Here is a 13,223-nt window from a genome sequence, read left to right as displayed (position 1 = left end):
ACCGCGACTGCTTTACTTGCAAAGAAACAAAAAACGGTGACTTCCATGTTCCAAAAGTCCACTTATCTGACAGAGGTGTTTGTTTGCGCAAATATCCCTTTTGAAAAATTTGACAACCAAAATATACGGAAATTCTTCAGACTGAGTGTAGCAAATGGTGGAGTGATTCCTTCATCAGAGCCCAGCTGAGACGTGAATACTTATCTAAAGTTGCCGAGTATCACAAGCAGGAGATTATGGAATTGATAAAACAGTCTCGTTGCTTGTCAGTGGCCACACTGACGAGTCGACTGATGCACAAGATCAGTATGGGTTACACATTGTAAGTGTTGCAAGACTAAATGGTGAACATGCACCTGACGTACTAGAAGTGAAAGTTGCCCTGCCCACAGGCTGTTAATTACAACACCGTTTCACAAGCTATTGTAAAGTGATTGAATAACTTTTATGTTAATTTTGATGTCAGTGCATTTATCTGTATATTTGCTGTTCAAAAAAAAAAAAAAAAAATCTGTATACGTAATTTATAACATATTTCCGTGCACATTCCGCAAAATACGATACTTTACCCGTGACACTGCCTTGAATTATCGCGATTTTCACAGGGCCACAGTTATTATACACAGGTAAACCGTTCATGGTAATGTGTTAGGGTCCTTGATATCTGACCTAATATGGATTCCATATTGAGGTCATGTGACTTTTCAGTTGTCATCTTACTATTTGGTACACCGGTGTATTTTCTCAATTTATTTCTATTACCAGTGTTGTCCAGTAAACCACCCACTGTCTTTACAGTTGATACACATAATTATTTCAGACAAGTTCAGTTGCCAGTGTTCTACAGTAAAAACACATGTTTACATTGTTTTAACCACTGATGCAGATCTTTTTCACATACACATTGTAGTTCATGTTTACTAACAGTGCCACTGGAAATGTAATTCCCAGGGATGCTTTGTTTTTGTTCTCAATCATTTTGATGTTTTATTTTACAGATATAACCCAGCTATCAAAATCCAAGATAGCATATGTGATCATCCTGATGTTTCAGGGAAAAATTTCTATAAATATTTTAAGCGGTAAGAAATTCAACTGAACTCAACTGAAATTCAACTGGCGTAACTTTCAGTGTGATACTGGTCTTGACGAAAGAACAAATATCCCACCCAGTCATTCTTTATTGGAAGTAAATTGATAACATTTGTGGGACATCTAAATAAAATGTGTAATCTGTTCAAGGATACCAATATATTAAGTAAACAAGGGGTCTGAGTGGAGTTCATGGGCAATACGTTTTTAGAAATTTCTAGAAATCAATTATTGGTATCTTCTTATCTATACTTTTGTCATACTTGTACTTGCTAGAACCATAGTCATTGTATTTATCTTGCTCTTAATTGTATTATTACTTGTACTGTGATTCTTGAAATGTATTTTTGTTTACGACTGTAAGTCGCCCTGGACAAGGGCGTCTGCTAAGAAATAAATAATAATAATAATAATAATAATAATAATAATAATAATAATAATAATAATAATAATAATAATAATTCAGGGATACAAACATTTAGTAAGTAAGCATACAGACCATTTGTTATATAAAAAAAAGACTTAAAATTTTCCATCCACAATAATGTAATATATGAGTGTGAAGTCTTAATTATGGTTTCACAATTTACACTTCATGCATGGAAAAGTGCTTAATTATGTTCTGTGTTTGTCTCTTTCTAGCCCCTTGATTCCGTTCTCCCAACATATCCCACCAGAAGTTGTTCTTGGAATACCCAAGTATGTTCTGTAGAATTATGTCTTGCAGCATAGATTTTTCAAGCACAGTACAACCAATATACTGTTAATCTGCTGTGTTGTTTATTGGCTAATAAACTATTTTACAGAATTGTGCAAATCATAACAAAATATTGTTATTAAATGGCCATTATTATTTCAGTAGTTTAGATTCCAAGTTTGCAGGATAACTTGTGCCTGTGACAATTATAATGGGATTCTGACAGGGATATAAAATCTCCTGAAATCTACAGGTGCTGATGGATACTGGGAACAATCATCACAACAGAAAAGGATTTTAAAATTCCTAATTACAAATGGAGATGTCCACGATTTCCTTATTTACCTTAACCTTCTATTGACTTTCATGAGTGTAAGATTTATTGCAGTTTAATTGCTCTGCATGTGTTTTTCTAATAGAATCAGCACTAGCAATTAATATTTTTATCAGAAGGATACAGTATAACATTACTGACAGGTACTGAAGAAATCTAAAGTGCTGTGATTGCCTTTTCTTTCTCTAGAGCAGATCCCTTTGCACCTCCTGATGGCAGGAGACCTGCAACCCTACTAGTGCGTACAGTAGCTGTACAAACAGATTACAGAGAAAGCGAGGCCCAGACTGATCCCTGCACCCTAGAGTATGTAATAAGGCCTGGTTCAGCTCCGGAGCTCTTGACTCTTGCTACCTTAACATGGGGTATGAATGTACTTAATACCTCTCTGGAAATAAAAATAATGGAAGACAAAATAAGGATCTATGGTTAAAGAAGCATATAAAACAGCTAATTCATGAGACAATCATGTAATTACTGCATCTATCAAATTACCAGTACGTCTTACACTCTATACAGACGTCATCCCATGCATAGGCACAATTGTAAAGTTAAGAACACAGCACATTGTATGGTAAATAACAGTTCCTGAGGATGACCATTGTTTTTCATCTGAAGAGTGTCTATAATTGTATAAGATACAGTATGATGTCATTTCTCACAGTTTGAACAGCCAGTGTTATGTGTAGAATGTCATGGTTTAAATTAGTCCAGAAGCTGAATTAGAATGACACATGATTGAATAATGTTAACTTCCCTGTGCATATTAAGTATCACATAGTGGACCCTTTTTAAACAGCATTATTTCATGAGTTAATTGTTTCACACCCAACTTTATAACACCAGGTCAAGGTCTACCATCTGGTGTGGCAGAAGTGGAGATGATAGAGCGGGCAAGAGTGAAGCATGCCTGGGAAGCAACCCTGCCACCGCTAAATGATCTCCCATAACTAGACAAAAGGAGAAGAATGATGGATGAGATGGAAAGACAGGAGTGGGCAATCCGAGAAGCAGAAACAGAGAGGTAAGAATCGGAAGCTTGTCATCAGATATCCAATCTGTTGCTCTTGAGGCAGCTGAAGAGTACTGGACAGAGCGACGCAGGCGAAGTCACCGAATGCCAATCCACACCAGACGTGACTTGCAAACGATCCAAAAGACTGGAAATAAATTTATAACCACGCCCATGCATTCCTATTGGACATACTAGAGATGGGCTGTCCCATTACAAAATAGGTCTTGTTTGGATAAAAGGTTACCACCCTGACCTCTGCCAACTCCATTGCAAAATAAAGGTTGGACATGTAAACTCTATAGGTCTGAGTTATTGAACTTCCCTATATATCCAGTTTTATTGTTATTATTATTATTAGTACCAGTAGTAGTAGTAGTTGTCTGATTTGAAGCCCGGTACATCTCCAGCTGTCAGAAAACAGCTGGACAATAGTAGTATAGTTGAAATGATATTTTCAAAAAAAAAAATTATTGTTATACATTTATATATACAACTTACTGCAATTTCAATTGTGTCCTTCTTTAATCCTTTTTGTTTATTTACTTTTTAAAAGTATTTTAAATTGCAACATTATTATTATTATTATTATTATTATTATTATTATTATTATTATTATTATTAAAATCTGTGTTATTATGCTCAGGTCACTTTTATTTAGTTTTTTCTTTTAAAACAGTCCAATGAACTTGACAGAAAATGCTTTTATAAATATGGTTCATAAACTTCAAAACTATGTATGCGCTTGGTAATGTTGGGATGTGTTACATAGAATACAATCGTATTGCTGGCTTTGTTTTACAATGTATAGAATAGTAGGACCTCGATAATATTTTTGTTTGTTTGGTGAATCTCCACAAAACCTTCTTCTTGTCACGATTTGTGGCATAGAACAATTTAGTGAACAAAAAAAAGCCATAGCTTAAAAGGTCACATGTTTAAGTTGTGTGAATGCAGGACCTTTTTTTGTGTCATTTTTAAAAGCCAGCAAAAGTGCACATTTTTCTTTAAAATGCTGAATATGTAGACTGCATGTATGCTCCTGTTTATTTTTGCTTATTAATAAACCTATTTTTATGCATCTTGCATAATCAGAAAGAAAATGTCTCTGTGCTGCTAAATGCACCACCTGCAAGCCACCCAGGCATTGCCTTTCTTCTAGATGTCTTTGTAGTCATTCAATTTGCAATCATATAATAGTGGATACTGCTGCACCTCATAAATTCACTTTTCTGTTTTGAGGCGTGACTTGTTTTGAGGCGTGAGGTGTTTTGAGGCATGTGTTTGACGTGTGTCAAAGGTGTTAACCTTGCTTCTGTTTCATTCCAGTCACACAACAAAAAAAAAAAAAATAGAAACAGATTCTATTTTAGCGATGCAAAATGTTCTCAAAGCGACGTCGCTCGCTGCTGGTGTGGATACTCCCATTTGACTGCAGTGACTTCTAAATGATTCGCTCGCGTGGATGCAGTGTGGATGCATTTTTATCCTATGTGACCTTTTAAAAGACACTGGGTCAATAGTAATGATCTAAACAGAAGCGGATCTAAGTACCTCTCTTTAGCCTATTAATCCAGCTCGTATTACTCTGGGGTCTTTTTAACAAAATTAAATGCAAAATATGTAACAAAAGAGGTCTGCCATAGAGACAGTTTACTAGTTATAGTGTATGTGCTGTTGTTTTTAGATGTAAAATGGAACCCAGTGTATTGTCCAATATCTCTGTAACATTATTTGACCTTGGTTTAATGGTCATCTGTGATCATGTTGACAAGGGGAAACTGTCCTAATTGTTCATTTAATTGGTCACATCAATATGTGGATTACTTACATCAATTTATGTGGCAGGAAATGTTAATGTATTTCTAATACAGTAGCTTCTTCACTTCGCAAAATTGAAATAACAATATTATTTACAAACCTGCATATTGGCAATGGGGGGTTCTGTGTTGTCTTGTTTTTAAAACTCTGAAAACATAACATAACCTGAACATTTTGGCTCAGTTGTTTGGAATGTATGTAATGGGTACTAGGCTATATTATTATCATTTATATAATAGAGTCCAAAACTGCACACAGGGTATTATGTATATTATTTTGAAAAATAATTTCCGTGTCTGTCCTTTCCTTGGCTCAGTTGTTATTTATGTGTTCCACATTTTATAAGCCAAATTGTAGCCCTGCTTTGAGTTAATTCACAACAACAAACAGTAGAGCTGAGAAACTACTGCCTGTCCAGGCTTGTTTTCAATTTAACATTGCTTTTGCATGTTTTCTCGTTCTCAGCAGAGTGGAACTTCCGTGTGCTTTTTAGGTTTGTTTGTTTGTTTGTTTGTTTTGCCAGCAGAGGGAAGCAGTGGGATCCAAATAGTTTCTGCTGCACAGCACTGTTGGCTGTTCATTTTCCTGCACTTTCATTTATCTTGCTGGTGGTTTGCCATTTAGAAACTGTTTGGTGATTGGTGTCTCTTTGTTTCCAATAACAACCAGGTTGCAGGAGGCCCATCTGGAGGTGCTGAAGAAACTCCTCAAGCAGCGTGAAGATAAGCAACAGGAAGCAAGGTGTGCAGGGTTTTACTTACTTTATTTGATTACAGTAGTCTGGTCCTCTCCTACAAATCCTCAGAATATATTGCATGTCAAGACTTTAAGCAAGTCCCCATCTGAGTCTCAGCTCCAGTAGGTTGTGACTTTTACTTCTGTCTGACTATCAGTATGGTAATTTCTGTATTGTTTTTTGTTGAGATAACTGTTTATCTAAATTGGATTAAACTAAGTTAGGGCATTTTTCTTGCTTAAATATTATAATTGGGGCATATAGAGGTATGGGGGTTTTACTATTTCATGATAGCTCTAATAGTGTATTCATACAACATGTACGACATTCACTGACTTTAAAATTCTGTAATTCAACTATATAGCTGAATACCCTTATTTCTAGAAGCTGCTGTCAGTTCTGGTCTCGAGTTTGAGTTTGTAACAGTAAGTAAACTCCTAAAAAAGTATTTCTGTTTCAGGATAATAATAAATGTATTTTTTTTTTCTAGCTATAAGGAAACTCACTGGAAAGATGAAGAATGTTGAGGGAAAACTGGAAGGGCGTGACTTCAATGCAGATTATGGTTCACAAACATATGCCCCACTATCTCAGATTGTTTTTTTTTTCCAGATCGTAACTCTGAGCGATGTGTTGTGAAAAGCCGAATCCATAGTACTTTTGAAGGTAAATTATTTTCCTTTTGCTGACCTTTTAATAAATATGGAAAACTTGACAAATGCTCCTCTCATCTGAGAACCTGGGATGTTCTTTAAATATGACTTTCACTGTTACACATATCCAGCTGGCGCTGGTGTTTTCCACACTATAACTACAGGGATTGATCTTTCAAGGTAGTGGCCAAGTGGACAAGACAGGTTTAGTGGTAACACAATGTCATTAAGATTCCCTGGGATCCTGTACCAGATTATCTGAATATGCTGAAAGTACTAGCTTTTTTGGACAATTGCAGTCACTGTGTGGCAATGAAGAAATGTAGTTTTTCTTGGTGAAATACTTAAGCAACCCTGTGTGGGGAGCTTGTATGAATTAGCAAATCCGCTGCAACTACAACAGATTTATACAGTACAGAATGTTAGATTTGGAACTTGTGGGGGGAAAAACATTGTGAATTTTAACACTAGGCTCTGAAAGATGAGAAGACAAAAGGTGAAGAGAAGCATCCATTGCGGTTCCTGCAGAAGATAGAAAAGCCAATTCCACACCCCGCCACTCCTACTGTTCGAGCACCACCTGAGGTAACGTCCATTGAAACATGATATTGTATCCCATGTCATATGGTTGAAAATGTAAATTACACAAGTTTAAAACACATACATTCATAATGGTTAACTGTTATTACTAAGTTAGAAAAGCTTCAGGAGTTATTTAATACTTTTTTTAAAAAAATTTAAATAAATAAAATGTCATATTCCTAAAACTGTTATGGACTGTTAGTTTTGTTTTTAACAAAAGCATAGAATTGTTTAATGAATACCATGCTTTATTAATCAATCAAACAATACTATATATCAGAATATGTAATATCTGAGCACATATTTAAAAACAAATAACATTTCTAACATGTAAGTGGTCCCCACTAGTTCCCTACTGTTCTTTAACCACTGTTGCAAAAAGGAAGGATTAATGCGGTTTCCTTTTTAATTCATCAGGGAGAGGAGGAGAAAGAACTTGCAGTAATTTACTTGCAGAAACTCTTAAGAGGACGAGCCATTCAAAATATGGTGAGTCATTTTTAATTAGTGTTCTTGACTAAAAGGATTTACATACTACCACTTCCTTAAAAAAAAACAAAAAACAGGATGTATAAAAGGTCACGTGAGACTGCAAATCCTATTATCAAAATTAAATCAGTTAAAACTTAAAAATAAATGATGCACTATTATTGTATCTGCTATTAAGCTGTCTTACTGTCAGAGCTCGTCTATTTGAAGAGTTAGGCACTGTAAGTACATTGTCATGTAAGAAATATAAATGTGATGTTAAAGGGTTTTAATGTATACCAAATACAGCAATACACAGATTAATTACTTACTATAAACTATAATGCATTTCAATGGTAAACTGTTGGGATTTCTATGCACATTGGGCTAATCTGTCAAGTGTCCCAAAATAGCCTTGTTACATTGCAATGTTACTACACTAAATAGTTACAAAGCAAGCTTTCTTCCTCTGTAGGTGTCTGGTGGTAGAAGAAACCTATTGGGGCCTATGGTAGGCTACATAATGGCTTAAAAAAAAAGAAAAATGGTATGTGACCTGAAAGTTAGCAGCAAAATATATATCCTTAAAAAATAGTACCTCACAACAAGGAAATAATCCATTAAAGAAATGTAAGTACAAATTACCCATATATAAGAAACCACAGTCATTAACTCCACAACAGCCAATTACCGGATTCTGCCGAGTCAACACCCCGGTTTGAAAGATCACCCCACCCCAACTTTTAGCTGAAAGTCACATTTTCACCATTCATTTCCATTTTTTAGTAACCATGAGCAAATAATGCCTGAGGGGAAATATCGCAGCTCACGTGAATAGAAAAAACTGCCTAGAAGTAGTTGCTCTGTGCATTGAATGATTCAGGGTGAGGGTTATGGTTATCTTCGGTTCAGATAACGAAGACGTGGAGTTCAGCGGTTTCGGATCAGATGATACAGACTCTGCAGTCTGATTGATTACATTTTCCTGGTGCAATCCATATTTTAGATTTTCTTTCTTTTTTCTTTGTATTCTTTTTTTTTTAGACAGTGCAAGAGCTTGTAACTCAGGAACCATTTTTTGTATTGTTCATTTTAATTCTATAGTGCTACTTTGGGATTTATGATTTTATGTTGTGTTTTCACACTAGACACTGCAACTTGTAGAAGTTATGTAAAGCCCTTTATTTCACATGTTTATATGTTTTTTAAATGTAGCGACTTTTATTTTGGCGTTTTTCACATACAAATGTGGGTTTTCATGATGTGGTTTTGCACTAGACACTGCAGATTCCTTCTTCAATTTCACTATCTCCCATATGATATTTATAATAAACATTTTTATTGCCTGCATACAGTACCTTACACTTTTCTCTATTAAATGTCATTTGCCATGTGTCTGCCCAGTTCTGAATGCTGTCTGAATCATTTTGAATGACCTTTGCTGCTGCAACAGTGTTTGCCACTCCTATTTTTGTGTCATCTGCAAATTTAACAAGTTTGCTTACTATACCAGAATCTAAATCATTACTGTGGATTAGGAATAGCAAAGGACCTAATACTGATCCCTGTGGTACACCACTGGTTACCTCGCTCCATTTTGAGGTTTCTCCTCTAATCAGTTCTTTCTGTTTTCTACATGTTAACCACTTCCTAATCCACGTGCATGCATTTCCTTGAATCCCTACTTCGTTTTATTATTTTAGTCTTCAAACTCACTATTTCTTTCTGTTGTAATTGCAGGAAGGATTGTCTTAAACACCGTACATAAAAGTGTGACAGAACCCCCTGCAGTGTTTACAAGAAACACGTCACAGTACTTTACTTTTGCTATATCCCGTTTTGTCCATATTGCAGCAATTATCTTTTCAATATATTCCAGAGTCTTGATATTTTTTTTTATTCACACATCATAGGTAAATAAACTAGGGAATTGCTTTTTTTTCTACTTTTACTCTGGAACGTTTTTTTAGGAGAATGTTTTATTTTTTTTTCCAAACATTGCAGTGTTACCCAATTTGTACTCGTTGGTGCTCTGGTTGAAATGAGTGGCGTATTGTGGGAACAGAAAACCAGCATTGTTGCAGGAGGGAGTATGATCTGGATACACTGCAATCCTAAGTAAATGTTGAGAAACGCCTTGCCCAGTTGACTCATGATGTATGATTCAACATTTAAAAAGAGTTGGCAGTATGTTTAAAAATATAAGACTGCGATACAGACAACACAGGACACAGCAAAGTTAACGTAATGTGTTATTGTAAACTTTGCAAGGTGTTCTGTAACACTTTAATCAAGTTTGCCTTTTCTTTTTCAGATCATCTTGGTGGATGATAGCTCATCATGTAGAAAAGAAAATCTACTCACTTCAAAACAGAAAGTGCATCTTGCTTCCCTGGCAGCCTGTCTCAAAGTAAATACCCAGGAAATCTGTTTAATGTCATAAATAAAGCAATACATTTGATTATTTGCCATTACATTGTTCTTAATTTATTAGCAACTGTAACTTTTTTGTTTTATATGAGAGTGAGGTGTTTCTCTGCCTGCCACAGATAAAGTCCTCAGCAGTAAGTATTGATTTCTCATCTTGTGATACTTAAACTCCGATGGTAGCAATAAGGTTAAGCAATGCTTGCAAATGTGACCTACAAATTGTGTGTGTCACGTGATAATGTGTGTATAATATAAAACCTAGACCCGGATTAACCTACCTTTTTGGAATTGTTGATATAAAATATGGTGTTGTATATAAAATAATAACTTTATAAGAAAGAAATTAACAAACGTTATATAAAATGTAATTCCAAAAAGCCTTTTAAATTAAATTATGTAAAACTTGGATTACTTGGAGCCTTTGAATACCAGAGTGCAGAGTTCTTAGAAATCAAGGACTGTTGTTGTCACACCTCTTTAAGAACCAGAAACAAACAGAAAACAGCCTGTTGGTTACACATCTTGAAACAAGGCCAGTATCCTTCCACTGCATCGCCGATGTTAAAGAAACTAAAGAACCTCCTCCTACTGTACATCTTTAATGTCAAATAACCAGACCTGTTACCTAAAGACCACATTTAAACACATGGGCTTGTTGTATTCAAGGGTTGAAGCCGCTCTAGCTTTCTTTTGTGTTATGTATACAAGGTCTCTTTGTGCACTATTTTTTTTTTACATTTATTTATTTATTTTGCAAAAAACACTGAAGCTGTTTTTTAGATACGTAATGCGATTTCATATTATGTGTGTTGACAAATTGTTTGTTTGGTTATTTAATAGATTTTGTACACGTTGAGTTTCCATGTACAATATAATGTTTATTTTTGTAGTTTACGTTCATAGCCAGATGCGCTAACGTGTGTAACTTAACCTGGTAAACACCCTTTATGAATATGCCCCTTATTGTTTAAGGATGACTTGACTATATATTTGTATAAATATGTAACGCAGGATGGAAAGGTTTGGTAAAATTGTTTTCTGGCTGCGGTCGGTTTGTTTATAAACTGACCTCAGCCACCTCATAAACATGTTAAAAGATATATGCTCTAGCAAACCGTATGCAGTATATTCACAATTGATCATTGAGACGACAGGAACCAACGAAGTACAAGAAGCTCGATAACATGCAAACCCAAGCTGTGCAACTAAATTGCTATGCGTATGCATATTCTTTAGGCATTACATTTAAATGCCATACGTAATACGTATTTTTTTCCAATGTGTAAAACACCCAGTACGCAGCTGATAGCCAGCAGACCTACATCCTGTGGTCTAAGAGTATACATTGACCACTGACTCTTTTTTTATAAGCATTTAATAATTTGTGCATTCTTGATTCCATGTAAGGGACTTTGGCTCCAGGGAGGCAGATAACAGCCCTGTTTAAGGGATCTTTATGGCTAAAATGACTGTCGACAGAGCGTATTATTGAGTCACCCATCACGCAGTCATCGTTGCCAATGCCCGAAATCTATTAGATAAATCTAATTTGTATAGCACTGTGCTCAAAAGTTGTTTGTTTGAAAAATATAATGGAAGTTGTCATGAAAACAATTAATTATATTTGATCACATGCTACGAATCACAGGTTGTTCAAAGCGTTTCTAAATGAAGTGAATGCACAATATGTGGACCTATCCTTTCACACAAGAGTGAGGTAGCTCAGCGCTGGCAGTGTGTCGAAACGTTTTTTCTATTTAAGGGAGGAGATTGACATCTTTATGAAAAAGAAGGGAATACAAGTGATCATCAGTGGGTTATGGGTCTTGTCTTTTTGGTTGATGTAACTGACCATTTGAATAACCTTAACATGAAATTGCAGGGCAAAAACCATGTGCTTTCCCATTTGTATGATGCTGTCACAGCCTTTGAAACCGAGCTTAAACTTTTTGCCATAAATCCAACTGTGTACATTTCCCTTATCTCAAAGAACTCGCAGAAAAGAACGCAGCTCTCTCGGAACACATAGGCTATGGAAGATACGAAGAATACATGCTGAGTCTTTTGTCTGCGTTCCACGGCAGGTTTCTGGACTTCAAATCCAAAGAAAACAACATCAAATTATTTGCTAAACCTTTTTCTGTAACTGTTGAAGACTTGCCTGAAACGTTTCAGCTTGAATTAATTGAACTGCAGTGCTCTATGGAGCTAAAGGACACATTTAATAACATTGTCCTGCTGGAGTTTTATGCTAGTTTAGAAGCCTGCTTTCCTAACCTGAAACAGCATGCACAGAGAATGTTCACTGCATTTGGAAGCACATATATTTGTGAACAAACATTTTCTCTGGCGAAACTCAACAAATCCCAGCACAGAAACTGCCTCTCTGATACTCACCTGAGAGATGTTTTGACTGTGTCAGTGTCTAATCTGAACACTGATATTAACAAGATCATCAAACAAAGAAGTCAAGTTCACAAGTCTTACTGAAATGTTAGGGGAGCACGCTTGCAGTTCTTGTTCATTTTCATTTTAAAATAGAAGTTTTTTTATTTTTTATTTTTTTTTATTAGACAACACTTTGAAATGCTTAGTTTCTAAGATTGTTAGAAACAGTAACTAATATATATTGTAAAATCCTTCACATGAATAGAGGGGACATATTATTTCTTGCTTTGCTGAAATTATTTAATGTAAATTGGGCTTTCAGTGGTGTTCTAGAGTCTACAGTTGTGAGATGAAATTGCATGACTATGTAAATTGTGAAATTAATTTTATTGTATGTTGTGCGGCCTTTTACCCTTCTTGAGTAAGTCAACATGGCCCACAGTAGGAAAAAGTGTGGCCAGTCCTGGTCTAGCTAATATCACAAACCACTACCAGGGATTAAAAAAATAAATAAATAATGGCCCAAGCAATAAATAAAGCAATGAATAATTAAAAAGTATTTTAAACAATTAAAACAGGGACAATATAAATCAATCAGTAAAAAAATAAAAATAGTAGAGTAAATGCAGAAATAAAAATAAAAAATACTTAAGCTACTGTAAATCGGGTTAAAATAAAAACACATATTTAACGAATGGAAGTGCTCAACTGCTAAGATTAATTATTTTATTATTATTTGTTTATTTAGCAGGCGCCTTTATCCAAGGCGACTTATAGAGACTAGGGTGTGTGAACTATGCATCAGCTGCAGAGTCACTTACAATTACATCTCACCTGAAAGATGTAGCACAAGGAGGTTAAGTGACTTGCTCAGGGTCACAGTGAGTCAGTGGCTGAAGTGGGATTTGAACCAGGGACCTCCTGGTTTCAAGCCCTTTTCTTTAACCGCTGGACCACATAGCCTTTAGGATGGCTTGCACATCTCATCCGGTTCCTAGTAGCTGGTTGAT

General features: G+C 35.5%; 1 long non-coding RNA gene across 1 annotated transcript; it reads left to right on the top strand.

Annotated features, from left to right (window-relative positions):
* Window positions 1–9,866, top strand: LOC117405622 (uncharacterized). The gene is made up of 9 exons (XR_009329493.1): window positions 1–1,082; window positions 1,735–1,791; window positions 2,313–2,429; window positions 2,970–3,147; window positions 5,626–5,697; window positions 6,305–6,358; window positions 6,817–6,930; window positions 7,345–7,416; window positions 7,871–9,866. It is a non-coding gene; the product is annotated as an uncharacterized LOC117405622 (long non-coding RNA).
* The last annotated feature ends 3,357 nt before the right edge of the window (window positions 9,867–13,223 follow it).

This window comes from Acipenser ruthenus, chromosome 9 (assembly GCF_902713425.1).
Source record: "Acipenser ruthenus chromosome 9, fAciRut3.2 maternal haplotype, whole genome shotgun sequence".
Lineage (NCBI taxonomy): Eukaryota > Metazoa > Chordata > Actinopteri > Acipenseriformes > Acipenseridae > Acipenser > Acipenser ruthenus.
Note: the sequence above shows the minus strand (reverse complement) of the source record. Positions and strands in the feature narration are given on the sequence as shown.